General features: G+C 41.1%; 2 long non-coding RNA genes across 3 annotated transcripts; one reads left to right on the forward strand and one right to left on the reverse strand.

Moving 5' to 3' along the window:
• The first annotated feature begins 789 nt into the window (after positions 1 to 789).
• LOC140698920 (uncharacterized) lies at positions 790 to 2,243 on the forward strand. Its single transcript, XR_012076929.1, has 2 exons — positions 790 to 1,531; positions 1,841 to 2,243. It is a non-coding gene; the product is annotated as an uncharacterized lncRNA (long non-coding RNA).
• LOC140698919 (uncharacterized) lies at positions 1,231 to 10,441 on the reverse strand. Of its 2 annotated transcripts, XR_012076927.1 has the most exons (4): positions 10,310 to 10,441; positions 8,543 to 8,677; positions 3,397 to 3,489; positions 1,231 to 1,306 (listed from the first exon to the last, which is right to left on the reverse strand). It is a non-coding gene; the product is annotated as an uncharacterized lncRNA (long non-coding RNA). The 2 variants fall into 2 exon arrangements; XR_012076928.1 differs by lacking the exons at positions 1,231 to 1,306; positions 3,397 to 3,489 and adding an exon at positions 7,515 to 7,812.
• Between the last annotated feature and the right edge of the window lie 4,176 nt (positions 10,442 to 14,617).

The following is a 14,617-nucleotide window of genomic DNA, read 5'->3' on the forward strand; positions in this document are numbered from 1 at the left end:
CACAAGTGATAATTTCCTTCTCTCTTAGAGTTTTATTGACTCTAGCTTCTCTGACAAGGAATTAATTTTAAAAAGATGGACAAAAATGTTTGGCTTCTTTCTTCTCCTTTAATTGCAAAAGGAACATTTTTTTCTTTAGAGGAAAGTTGGTTGACACATACACAAAGAAGAAAATAAACCTTTGACTCTTACCATCCTGATATTTTGCCTTCCATATATATGTGTGTGTGTGTACATATATACGTATTTATTTAATATTTTGGTTCAAAAATATGAAAAGATATATAACAAAGTCTTTTGCCCATTCATATACTATATCTGCTCAGTTCCACTCCTAACCGCGATGGATAACTACTTTTATTAATTTTTTGTGTACCCTTCAAGAGATATTTTTAAGTGGAGTCACATAAACATGCTGTATATACTTTCTCCAGTTTTAGCACAAATAATAGCTTTACTATACACAGTTTTGCACCTTATGTATATGCTTTTATATTTTGCACATTGCATTTCACTTTATATTTTGCCATAAGCATTGCCCATGTGTTTTTTTTTTTACAGAGTTTTCATAAATGTCATTCGAAATGGCCACACAGTAGTTCATTGTGTGTATTTGCAATAATTTGCTTAACCAGTAGAGGCTACTGTTGTGCATTTTGACCCTTCCCCTCTCCCCTCTTCTATTGCAGATACCTTTGTGATGAAATTCTCTGTGCAGAGTTACTGCCACCCAGTGGGGGCGGGGGTGGGCGGGGCTTGGACAGGCACACCCCACAAAGCGGCTGAGAGTCCCCGAGCAGCCGTGTTCTTCCTTTCCTCAGTCTTGTAGTTCAATTCCTTTTCAGTTTTAGGGATTCCTCTGCAACCTACTAATATAGTCTCTCTTTTCTCTTAATATATAAAGAAGCATTTGTAACTTGCAACAAATAAGGCTTAACTAATACATAAAACAATGGGAAAGAGAAAGAAGATGACGCTTCCGTCTGGCAGAGGGTTAATCCCATATTTGGCAGAAAAGAAACGGGGTTACCTAAATGTAAGCAAGTAGCAATGAAAAACAAACCAACATACCAAAGCCCACGCTCGCCTGACACTGAGGAAAGGACAAAGGAACGTCCCTGGGAAATCGACACCGTGCGGGGATCAGTTCTTGCTACAGGAAGAAAAAGGCTGGAAAAACACAAGCATTTCATTTCCTTGAAAAAGCTCCTTAAACTCTGGAGCACTTACATGGCCGCGGGAACACAGTTTCCGTGGGGAGGAGCGCATGGTCTGCCTTCCGTCTCCGAAGCAACAGGCTTGGAAACTGTCAAACAGAAAAAAATTTCTTGTAAGAAACTTTTCGAGACAGCTGTACTAAGCGGAGCAAACTCAGCGGCCTAGTGTATCGCCAGGCGGGTTCTAGAGCAGCAGGCAGCTGGCCATTGCAGCGTAAAGAGATGAGCAAGGATTGGTTTCATTTCGAGTTGCAGAAAAGCATAGAAAAAACCATGATTTGGGGCACTTGGGGAATGCACTTTCTTCTAGGCGGGTAGGTGTGTATAGCAGGAACCAGCGAATTCTCTCTCAAGAGAAGGGGTGGAGTTATTACTCCTCAATCCAATCGGATCCAACGCTAAATTCAGCCTCAGAGAGCCAGTCGGCCAGGGGTTAGAGGGCAATTGAAGCCTTAATTATTTATGATGATTCAAAAGGGAAGGGAGTCTCAGCAAAGACCTGGGGACTGAAGGGGTATGTAAATGTGTAGATTTGTTAACTAGCATGCTACAATAGCAGAATTTGCAGGACGCAATCATAAGGAAACTAATTGTGCTCTTTCCTTCTCTCACATGATCCGTAGGAAATCTACAACTTTGACACATGGTAAATGGGAGTTTACTTACTTCCAACATGTTTCCTGAGATTGCACTGCTAGAGGTCGATCCAACTGGCATCTCACCCCTGAGATGCCTCAGGCATGAACAGGACACCAGTACACCATGTGTACCACACTCACAGGAGACATGTCCAGTTCCAGCAGCCATTCTTCACTGGGCTCCAGGGAAAGGAGTACCCCATCCCTCCCAAGGGCAGGGAAGGTCCTCACAAAACTTTGTCTTACCTCCTACTCCAGCTCTCGGTAGGCTGAAGGTGGATGGTTAGCTAAGGGGTAAAAGACCGACCGCTTGGTTTGCAATGTATCTTTTGGTGGTCTTACATCGACACTTTTATATGTGGTGTGATTAAAATGCACTGAACCTTGAGTCATTTTTAATATTTGATAGGCGCGTGCATATGTAATTAGTTCATGTTCAAATTCACATCAGGTTTAGAGTTGCTTTGTAAGATACTGAGAAATTTGTGTGATATGTTATTCTAGGAACAACAGCCTAGAAGGGTCTTCAATTTTCTTGAGGTTTTTTTTTTTTTTTATGTCAAAGGGGTGGCATGCTCTTGAAGACTTAAATGTTCAGTTTAGAAGTATATTTTATTTTCCAGAGGGAAAATTCCATGCTATTTTCCAGAGGTGTAAGGAAACAGAATGCCAGAAGTGTGGAAACGATTTAGATAGGGGATTGTGTAAGTACGTATAAGGTGCTGGATGTCTGCGAGATAAATCTGTGCGGCAGGATCACAGCTTTATGTTGTGGGACGAGAGCAGTGAATAATTGACCCTTGCCATTTTCAGTTTCCACTGGTTTCCCGTGCAAGCAGACAAAATGCACGAATACTAACTGCACACGTGAAACTGCTCCTTCGCAGATGAGGATTTTCTAAAGGGACATATTTAAAGAGCATCCCCCAAATCACTCAATTATTCTGGGTCCGCTAGGCGTGTCTCAGCACCGTGCTACGCTATTATCACGTGCAGGCTGACACAGCTCACTCTGCAATTGCCCTTTTGCGGTTTTAACCCTGGGTGAACCTCGCTTTGAGCAAATTTGTCAGTTGGGGTTGGAATATTATTAATATATTTAACATTCAATAACTTTTCCATTTACAAAAGTGTCACTGTAAACTTTTTCTGATTTTAGATCTTCTTCGGTGTAGTTTTAAAAATTCAACGAACACAAACTTTGTCCAGGTGGCTTTAGTACAGCCTGGAGTTCCCTCAGAGGACACTACGGTATTGAGGTGCCCCCGGTACCTGAGGGGCAGTGGAGGGAACTAGTCAGCGAGGAATATGCAGACCTTGTCCCTGCCCCTGAGGGCTGTGGAATAAACAGGGGGATGCTGGGGATCCTGTGTGGGCAGGCAGGGGACCGAGTCAAAAACATTTGCTTATCAACATTCATATCCTGTCCCTTGTCGCCACAGACAGGGGGTGACTGTGGGGGAGGAATGGAGGGTACTGAGGACATGGGTCTTAAGGGGTTGCTCTTCCTCTGGGTGGTGCTGTCCCCCAGGATTACTTACCAGATCTGGCAGCTTGGTGAGGACCGAACGGCATCACGTAAACGAACAGCAAGATGAGACCATCCCATGGAGCCCCCGAAGAACAAGCCATGTCTTGTTTCCACGTGAAAAGTGGGAGAAAAAGTTAACATTCACGGGCACATCTTGAAGACAGGAACAATGCCCTCACCCGTGGCCGTTCGATAAGTGTTGTTTAATAAAAGAATGACTGGATCATGTGCGTGCAGCAGAGAGTCTGATACGGTGTCAGCCCTGCCTCTGACGGAGAGCTTAAATTTCTTAGAACGTGAGCTCTGGGCGGGCAGGGCCCCCTGAGGGACTTTGAGCCTGTCCGTCCCCTCCCTGCCTCTGCTGCCCCCTCCTACCTGCAAGTGCCGAGGAAGGAAGGATTATGTACCTGCTCTGAGCCTCATAAATGACTGTCTGGGATGGTCAGATTCAGCCCATTATGTCTGAGGAATGCTGGTTAGCATGTTACTTTTGAATTTTAAGAATTACATGAGACACGTATGTGCGATTTAGAAAGAGTAGAAAATAGGTAAGTGAAAAAGAAGAAAATCATTCACTCTGACACTAATTAGGGAGAACAAGATAGAGAACTCTGCACGAAAATGGAATCACATTGTACAAAATGTGTCCTGTTTTTTCCCTTCATGACAAACTGAACTTTTTTTTTTTGGGTGGTGTGATGTTGGAGGTGCCCTATTAATGTAATGCCCACCTCTTATGCTCTACTCTACTCAAGATTAATCAGCTACAGGTCCTTTAAATAAAACTGGTAGTTTCTTCCCTGCTCTGAATGAATCACTACCATTTATCATGCTTCCGAGATCCAGCAAACAGTGTCAGTTCTGCCTGTGATATGGTTAAGAAGTGGGTTCACCTAAAGACGGATGATAAGTTCAAAATCAGCTGACAGTACATAAAAGAGTGGCCTCAAGGAGAAGCTGGGCCTCAGCAGTGAGAGAGTGAGGCAGCCTGGAGCACATGCAGCCACTAGCCTCCCCGCCTCCGCACACTGGTTCAGGTGCAGAGAGACACCAGGAGTGGGAAAGAAGCAACTCGGGACAGAGACACTCATTCAACGAGATTACTTGGGTTTCTATACATTTGCGGCAGCAGTCCCAATACCAGGCTCAGGTTCAGAACCGCCCTGGTGTACGTCTGTGATCTCAGCGCTGGCTGCCCGGGAGAGAGCTGGGCCTTGCCGGTTCCCGCAGAGCTGCGGATGGAGGCGCTCTCAGGGACTCCAGGTCCTGGACTTTGTTTCCTGCCTTCAGTTCCAGTGAGGATGTGGCATCATTGATGGGACTTTGATTCAGTAAACAGACAAGCTGATTTTTTCAGGTGTACATTTCAGTGGGTTTTGGTGTGTTCACAAGGTTGTGCAACCATCCCCACGATCTAATTTCAGAGCATTTTCCTCACCCCAGAAAGAAGTAGTCATCAGCATTCACTGTCCTTCCCCCTCTCCCCCAACCTGACTACCACTAATCCCCTTTCTGTCTCTATAGATTTGCCTATTCTGGACATTTCATATAAATGGAATCACACATTATGTGGCCTTCTGTGTCTGGTTTCTTTCACTTTGCAGGATATTTTCAAGACACATCCATGTTGTAGCATGTATCAGAACTTTATCCCTTTTTATGGCTGAATAATATTCCATTTTATGGATATACCACATTTGTTTTTCAATTCATTAGTTGACAGATAGTTGAGTAGTTTCCACTTTTTAGCTTTACTGAATCATGCTGCTATGCACCATTGTGTGCACATTTTTATGTGAACATATATTTTTAGTTCTCTTGGGGGAATCTGATGTTTGACTATTTAGTTCTCTTGGGGGAATCTGATGTTTGACTATTTCCTTACACAAAAGTGCAAGGATTTGGGAACTCTTTGTTTTCAGTTTTTCTCTAAACCTAAGACTTTAATAAATAGTCTTGTAACTAATGTTAAAAATACATGGATTATTTGTTTTTAGTATGAATGGTAATTTATGCCTGTATGTGAAAGGCAGTGGCATACTAAGAATTTAGCTGTTTTCTGCCCCATCCCAGTTTTACTGAGGTATAGTTGACAAAAATGTATTTGGTTGACCCTTGAACAACATAGGTTTGCACTGAGAACAGGTCCGGTTATACATGGATTTTTTTCAATATACAATGTCCTGCTGCTGTACCCACAATTTCACATCTGTGAATGTGGAGGGCCTGCAGTGGGACTCGAACTTACACAGATTTTGGTACCACTGGCACTTCCTGAAACCAAGTCCCCCGGGGATACTGAGGGACGATATCTATAGTGTGCAAAGTGATGATTTGCTACACGTATACATTGTGAAATGATCATGTCGATCAAGTTAATTAACACATCCATCACCTCACAGTTATCCCCTGTTTGGGGTGAGAATGCCTAAAATCTGGTCTCTTAGCAAATTTTAACTATAGTCAGCACATGATACATTAAATCCTCAGTCCTTATTCATCTTATAAATGTAAGTTTATAACTTTATCCACATCTCCCCATTCCTTCCACCCTCCGGACCTTGGCAATCACCATTCTACTTTTTGTTTTTATGGATTCTACTTTTTTTTTCCATATTCCATCTATAAGTGGTATACAATATTTGGTTTTTGTTTGCCTGACGTTTCACTTAGTGTAATGCCCTCCAATTTCGACTATGTTGGCTGTTGTGAGTAATGCTGCAATGAACACGGGAGTACAGATACACTGATTTTGTTTCCTTTGGCTCTTCCCCAGCAGCGGGATTTCTGGACCATATGGTGGTTCTATTTTTAGTTTCTCAAGGAACCTCATACTGTTTTCTATTGCAGCTGCACTAGTTTACTTTCCTACCAACAGTGTCCAAGGGTTCTCTTTTCTGCCCATCCTCGATAACATTGGTTATCTCTTGTCTTCTTGATAATAAAAATTTAGCTGTTTTCCCAATGCTGATCAGAGGGACCACCAGTCCCATGGAGAAGCCAGGCCTGAGGAAAAAGCCAGGCCAGGAATGACTGCATTTGCCCAGCTCTGTGTGGCTGCCTGGATCCTGTTAAGTTCATACTGTTGCCTAAATAAAACGGAGCACACGGTAAGCGCAGGAGAAGGCGTGCTCTCCTCCATGTATGGTCACCTGAAATGCTGCAGGTAATAGTCTTTCTTTAGAATACTAAAAATTATAAAAGAATTCAAGTTGGTTTGAGGAAGTTATGAAACAGAGAGGAACATAAAGAGGAAATTAATTCATTTCTCCAGAAATTAGATAGTATTGTTGATATTTCTCTTGATAAAACATGAACTCACTTTTTTGATGAGAATAGTTTGTGTTCTGCTTTTTCCTCTAATCAATGAACTGTGACTGTATTTCAGAGGCATCTGGTTAGAATTATCTACTAATGTGGTACCGTTTTTCCTTTATGTTCTGCTGTAAACAAACTTAATCATCTTAAGACTTTTTTTTTCCTGGAAGGGAAAATCGGGGGAGCAATTCAGTTTCTGGTCCAAAGCAGGCACTCCTGTTCACTTTATCCTAGGGTCAGACAACGCTGGCCTTACAGGAGGCAGACCGCACTGGGTCTCACCTAAAGGGACATGCTGACATTTAAAAATAATAGTGGATCTGTCTGGAAACAGTAGGGGAAACACAAGAGGAAATGGAGAACCAGGAAGAGAGAGTTTGGTTTTGTTATAGGAGAAAAAGAGATAGAAACAGGAAGTCTGGGGTTGCACTGTGGTGGTAGAGGTACTTGACCTGGAAATTTTGAAAGCCAAGGAGAGGGAAGTCGAGAGGAGCTTTGAGCACGAAATTTCCAGACCTCACTGCCCTGACACCCAGGCACCCAGGTGGTACCAGGAACCAGCAACCTGAGGTTAACGAACATTTGCTGGTGATGATCTGTTCAACAAACTATCTGTGATTTTTATCATAACCAGATACGGTGTGCTCCGTTTCAGAGGTAATAGTTCACCATCAAAACCGTAAAACCATCCATACTCCACGTTCATTTGAGAACAATTAGAAAATGGAGATAATAAAAATGAAATAAATCTATTAATTATGTCTCTTCACTTAAAAAGGCATGTAAGTATCTCTTTTTATAAAACCGGCATGATAAATTCATACTATTGGTGTCCTGGCTTTTCCCATATTAGTAATCTATAAATATATTTGCAGTAGTGTAGTTCTGGGGATGTGCACTCGGATTCGGCGAGGCCTTGTCTTGCTCTCAATTCTAACGTCAGCTAATGAGATGAAGACATTTTCTGGCTCGAGGAAGCAGGCACATGTCCCCTTCATGTCCCCTCTGGTCAGTCACTGCCATTCAATGTGCCTTCAGAATCCAGGAAAGTGCATTGGTTCCACATAATTAGAGAAAGAATGGGACCACCTAAAGGGGCAGGCAGAAGCTAGAGGGGAGAAAAAAAAAAAACCCAGCTGTAACTGCAGGGAACTAAAGACGAAATGTCAGAAAGAATTGAGTACTTGAAACCGGGGATGATGGGGAGAAGATCTTGCCACGTTAGAAATAAAAAGGGAGCAGAGGCTTTCTGTTTGGTCATAAGGGTTACTTTACTTTTACTGGGAATTTTAAAAAATGAGGAAAAGCAAGATACTTTATAGGAGCACATGGCAGAGTCACTGCTTCGTTCCTTGCCCCGGTCCTCACGACACCTGGTGTAGATGGTGCTGGGCATTCCTATGGCAGGGTGTACTTTCCAAGCACTGTGCACATAGCCATACGTTTAATAAAGGTGTTTAGAAATAACTTGTGTTTGGCAATGATAGGGTTGATAGTCCAATTCATTTTCGAAGCTATGATTTTACTTTTTAGACTTTCAAGATGGTGGAAGGAATATGGATTTATTTAAGAAAAAAAATAGAAAACGCAGATGGGCAAAAAGGTAGTAATTTTTCATTATTTTACCAAAGGGGGATCATAGTGCTCATTTCAAAAATTTTTCCAAAATAAGAAGCTGCAGCACACTTTTGGTGGCATCGCTTTTGAGGTACCCAATTACTTTGGTGGTTTATCTTTAACCACTAAGAATTAGTTCAAGGCTATTTTTTTTTCCCTGTATTAGATGGGCAGCCATATTTTCACCTTCAGTCTCCTGTCAATCACTACCATCCACTTACTCTGGGATGAAAGAAAACCACGGTCGGCTGAGTGCGGGGCAGGCAAGCACAGCTCTGTCTTCGAGGGAAGGCTGACGTCTTAGAATCCAGCTGGGTCCCCTTAAAGGGGCTGAACAACACAAAAGGAATGGAACGCTAGAAGAAAGAGGAAGGTCAGGAAACATGCTGGATGAAGGGGAATCTGAGCTTCCACTGTGGGTAGTGATTACTCAGAGCCTAAAACCCTTAAAAGGGGACACAAGAGCAGGTTTATGGATGGATGCGTGGCAAGGTTGGTGGCCCCCGGCCCCGTTTTATCTAGGACCGTATTGTGCACGTACTCTGAGGTTAATGGAACACTTATACTGACTAGGATAATGGCAGGTTTAAAGATATTATATATATTTGTAAATGACCACCGTGAACTTAAGGGAGCTGCTGGAATCCGTTGCAGAGTTACTGAGGGAAATGGCTTTCTGAACTATGTCCTAGGACCAAACTAACGATCAGCGTCACATCAAGTGTGACAGTGGCACAGCAAGAATTTGATTCTTTTTATTCCTCCCCAGCTCTTTTAGGATTTCCTCTGGCCAGCAAATGTCGCAGGCCAGCTGCATACCCTGTAGGGAACCCAGGGGTGAGGGAAAAGCCAGGCCAAGGTCAGCGGCATCTGTTTCTACTCAAAGCAGCTACTTTGCTTCCATGATTTCTGAAATCTTGGCTGGTAAATTGGGAAAATACAGCAGGGGGTTTGTGTGTATGTGGTCTCTTCCTGCCAATGTGTAACCCACCTGCAGTTAACTTTTTACCTTTTTAATGCTTAAAATGCCACAAGTTTATTTCAGGAAAAGCAACAAAACAAAGCAGGAAACCCTGATTAGCAAAAAGAAAAAAAAAATTGGGGGTGACCCAAATCGAAGATGGTAATAAAAATACATAAATATATGTTCACAAATGGAGTTAGCTTGTATATACTGTTTACATCCTGCGCTTTCCTTTAGGATGGATGGAGAATATCTCATCCCTGCCATCGGATTTGAATCGCATTAAAAACTGAGGGCTGTTTCTTCTCTATGCTGTTCTCTGACCAATATTCCCCACTGTAAAATTTGATTTTCCTGTTGAGACAGTCGTAATTCCCTTTCCTGTCCCACAGAAGGCAGTAATATCCCCTGTCCTCACGATCCAACAAAACAGTGTTGGAGAAAGAACAGGGTCTTCTAGAACTGAGTTCCTGTGGGAACTGCATGGAAAAGGTAGCAAAATAATAGAAAAGAAACAGAGCATTTAAAGGATTCAGTTCTTTTTGCAGGAGGAAAGCGGGGCAGAGAGGGGAGACTGGACTTTTCCTGGGGCAGTGAAATTTCTGCCAATTTCAGACGCAAAAGCTGCAGAGAATCAACACCTTACAGAGGAGTGAATGGCTTTCCTGTCTCTTTAGGAGAACATTGGGTCATTACCCGCCACTGTTAACGAACACTATGGATAATGTATTCAAAGATGTCATTCTTGGCATAATCCCACGACTGAGAGATGTTTTACTTTCAAACTCCTAAAATTATACAATACATATTCATTTAAGAATAGATAAATATAATGAAGGAACTCATTATTCTCTATCCTGTCCATAAAAATTCCATTTTTCAGCCTATTTTCTCCCAATCTACGTTTCTTTTTCAGTTGCACGGTGACTCGTTTTTCTCTTTGACCTGCCACGTGATAATTGAGAGAAGGTACCTAAACTCCAGCTGCGGCGATACCTTCAGCTGCCCCGCTTCCTTAACTTACCAAGTCTGGAGTGTTTAGTTCTGTCTTCAAGTCTGTGAGATACCCCCCCGGACCCTTTCAATAAAATCTTTCTTCTGTTTAAGCTAGGGAATCACTTTTCGGTGTGTGATAACAAGAACATTTTAAGCAATATACACAAGAATTATGGGAAGAACCAAACCATAGTAATTCTAGAATAGGGGCTCCGGAGGATTCTCCTGCTGGCAGAATGCCCGCTGTGAGACAACAGTTACTGGGTAAGATGCCAAGGAAGAGGTGGGACATCGGCCAGTACAAAAAGAGAGAAGAACAAGAATTAATTGTTTTCTCAAAAACATTTTCAAACTCTTCTATGTTTTGCAGGTATCTACATTGAGCATGAACAGAGTAGGAGGCTCTGTCTCCTTTGAGATAAAGTGCATATGTTTTATTAAAATTTTAAATTAGTTTACAATTGCCCCTTCAGAAGGAAGATCTTGTAAACATATCAGCTCTTCTTAGATGATTTGTCATATTTCTTAATTTTTTTCTCACTGTGTTAAAGAAACAAGGAGACCATTTTTGAGTTAAACTAATATTTATATTCAGAAGAAATTAGATACATTAAATCTCTAGGGAGAGTCCATTTTCTCCTAAGACCTAAAAAAAAAAAAAATCCAGGGGGAAAGAGACTATATGCGGATATTTTTTACATTGAGTGTACGAGCTGGGAACCTAAATTTGCCCCTCAAATTATACTGCACGATACTGCCCTCATATTCAGATCTTGTATGATTGCCTGTGGTTGGTCTGTGTCCTGCTCTATCAAGTTTCAGGCGTGCGCCTGTCTTTACTGCTAATCAATGTTCAGCGTTTACTAGGGCACTGATGGAGCTCGATCCGTGATCTCAGATCCTCAAACTCGTTAGCCTTTACATTGCATACTTTCAGCAACAGGTATTCGTCTTTCCTAGTTAGTATAGAGAATGGCACATTCATAGTAAGGAGTCACTGAGAAGCTAAAATAGACTTTCGACTGTCAGTCTGCTTTTCAGAAGCATGTACAATTATTGGGCTCAATTCCACTGGCAGTACAGAGTTACGTTAGTTTTGGAATAGCTCTTGAATAGACAGTTACGTGTCGCTGGAGCTGGCATTTACTTCTGCTTTTCCTCTAAGACACAGTATGGACAGTAATGAGAGTAATGAATCTAATGACTTCCTTCGAACACATTAACTTTTTTTTATTGACCTGTAGTCAGTTTACAGTGTGTCCATTTCTAGTGTGCAGCACAATGTTTCAGTCATACATATACATACATATATTCATTTTCATAGTAGGTTACTACAAGATGTTGAATATAGTTGAACATATTAACTTTGAAATGGAGGGAAGAAAGATATATGGTCCCTGGAGCCTCTGTGACACCCCACAATAAGGAAAAGGAACAGGAGGTTTTAGAAAAGGAAATCTGGAAAGGAGAAATACTATGGATGGAGAACAAGTGATTTATTTAGTTTTTCCAGGCAGGGTCCCCAGATAAACATGAGAAAAAGGACAAGGAATTTTAATTCCCATGAGCAAATATTATTTATAGCTTATTTAAGGCTACATTAGAAATTGACTACACTTATAATTTGATATGGTTTTGTGACTTTTTTTCTACTTTATGGTTTATGTTGCATTTGAAAAATTCTGACTTTGTCTCAACTGAAGTAGAGGAAAAAGATAGCTTTTCATTCCTTCAATGAATGAATTTCTTTCTCTTTTTCTTTTTTTTTTATTCAGAGAGAGGAGACATATACCTCATTTAATTGCTAGGAACGTTATTAGATGAAATCAGTATTTCTTAGAAGTCCTAGGCACATATTTCCAGACGGACAGAGAGACACATATACACACGTAATTCCATGGGGTTCTGTGTTTAATTATCTAGAATAAGGTTCAGATTGGGTCTGGTTGGTGGTAAATTCTACTGGGCTGGATTCTAAGAAATTGATAATTGTTTTTGACCCATAAAAAGCAATTTCTTTTTTGGGGAGGGGGGTGGTAATCAGGTTTACTTATTATTATTATTATTTTTTATTTAATGGAGGTACTGGAAATCGAACCCATGACCTCCTTCATGCTAAGCATGTTCTCTACCACTGAGCTATACCCGCCCTACCAAAGGCAATTTCATATGGCTCAATCTAATACATCACCGTATTCTAAATTAATCACTATCTGTTCAAAGTTACTAATCGGATAACACTTCTAAAACTAAAATTAGACTAAAATTATTGTTTGCAAGTATAAGAGAATAGAAAAAGTATATTAAAACAGATGTCTATTACAGAACAGCCCTTTTTTATTTATTAGAGACTTTAAACAAACAAAAAAATAATTCTGCACACTGACAGTGACTTGGCAGCATGGAAAGACTTCAGGATGGAGAGGCACGTTTATTCTTGATGAATCCTTCAAGCTTTATGATTTTTAAACTGAGTAAGTCAGATCTGCCAGCAGATCCAAGAGCCTCATTTAGGAATCAAAGTCAAGGGCTCAGAGACCAAGTGCAAGAACACATTTTGAGGCAAGAAGCAAGATGAAAACTGAGTAAAAATGCATTTGCCCTCAGAACAGGATAGAGATGCCCAGAACATCTTTTTACCAAGTGCCGGTGTCCAGTTGGCTGGTGTTCCATTGTACACATAATGACTCTTAGAGCAGATTGATGGCCCTGCATGAGGTTGATCCTGCGGATTACCTCTGGGAAGAGAGAGCCCGGTCTTTTCTAAATTTTTGTCCACATTCTTGCTTGCCTCCTCAGCTTTTATGAGAAGGTCAGCCCCATCCCCAGTATGGCTCATCATCAGAAGACTTTGCTCTATACCTAACTGGCCATCAAACGGCAACCCTCCCTCAAGTGCTGGTCAAGTAGCATAACCTTAAACCCATAGCTGCCAGGCGGCTATACTCTGAGGAAGGGTCTGCTATTTGCCCGTTTATGTAGAAACTTAACATTTTCCCGTGGATGATCATTCCACCAGGAAATAGTTTCCCAGACTGTATTGCTGCTTTCCTGTAGAACGCTTTTACTGAATTATGCCTTCCTGAGGGTGCTGGAGTAAAGGTTGGTATAATTGGATCAGATGTGTTCTTTCCGAACAAAAGCTAGTAACTGATTAGCTTGATTGGTTCAGGATTTTGGCTTCAATCTTTTTTGCCATGTGTGGGAAGGCATACTGAACCGAGCTACTTCTGACCCAAGAACACTAAGTTGGCATCATTTCAAATTCTGATGAGCCTTTGGGCTTTCTCCAAGTACTTGCACTTTTCTCTGGGTGTGGGGCCCAGATATTTTTCTGGTCCACAGATCTGCTGAACTTCCTCTCTTGAGCAATCTCTCATCCCTGGGGGAAAAAAAAAAGCAGCTAAGAAAAGTTATCAAAACTTGGAAATAAAGCAAAAGGATGACTGTGTATCATTTCAATATCATTCTGGAGTGTTCTCTAATAGATTTACCAAAAGACGATCTAATTCTTTAGAGAAAAAAAAACACCTTTGATTTACTCTTTACTGCTGATGACGGCTTGAACTCTGTGTAGTTAGATGACTGTTAAGTTACAAATGATTTTTACCAGTAGTAACTAATTGCATTCTTCAGTAGAAAAAATAAACCCAGAGATTACGGTTTTATTGTCTCATAGATATGAACTAGCTTTTAAAAATCAAATTTATCACATTTGTTTCATCACTGCTTTCCTGGCTGACTGTATAATCCCCTGTTCTGCAAATGTGCTTTGAACCAGTTTTACCATTCTGCCGGCTCCATCACTAATGAGTTAAACAAATCTTTGACACATGGTCACCATATCTTTGAATTTAGTTGTATTTTGAACATTTTGTGAATTACACTTTGAGGGAAAAGCCCTTCTTACATGCTGTGTTCTGTGAAGGTCCATCTTACACTGTTTCAGGGTTTCTTTTGTCTCCTTTCTAAAGACTTCTCTGTTCTTGCATTCCTCTGAGTCAGATTCTTGCTTCTGACGATTGTTATGAAAGACAGAAGAGTGTCTTGAGTGGAGAATTAGTTTTAGAGTCGGACAGATTGCAGCTGGAATTGTAGCTTCCTGACACACAAGCTTTGCAACCTTGAAAGGAGCACTTAACTTCTCTGGTCATATTTTCCACTAAGATAGAATGGATCAACATGGGTTGCAATAATTAAAATTTTCAGTTTATTCATTTTTAAAATGAGGAAGTCAAACTGATTAGTCTCCAAGTTCCTCTTCAGTTCCAAAATCTTCTGGTTCCAACATTTTAGAGCTTCTTATTCCCATTTAACTTTTAAGAATCAGCAGTTT

This window comes from Vicugna pacos, chromosome 10 (genome assembly GCF_048564905.1).
Source record: "Vicugna pacos chromosome 10, VicPac4, whole genome shotgun sequence".
NCBI lineage: Eukaryota > Metazoa > Chordata > Mammalia > Artiodactyla > Camelidae > Vicugna > Vicugna pacos.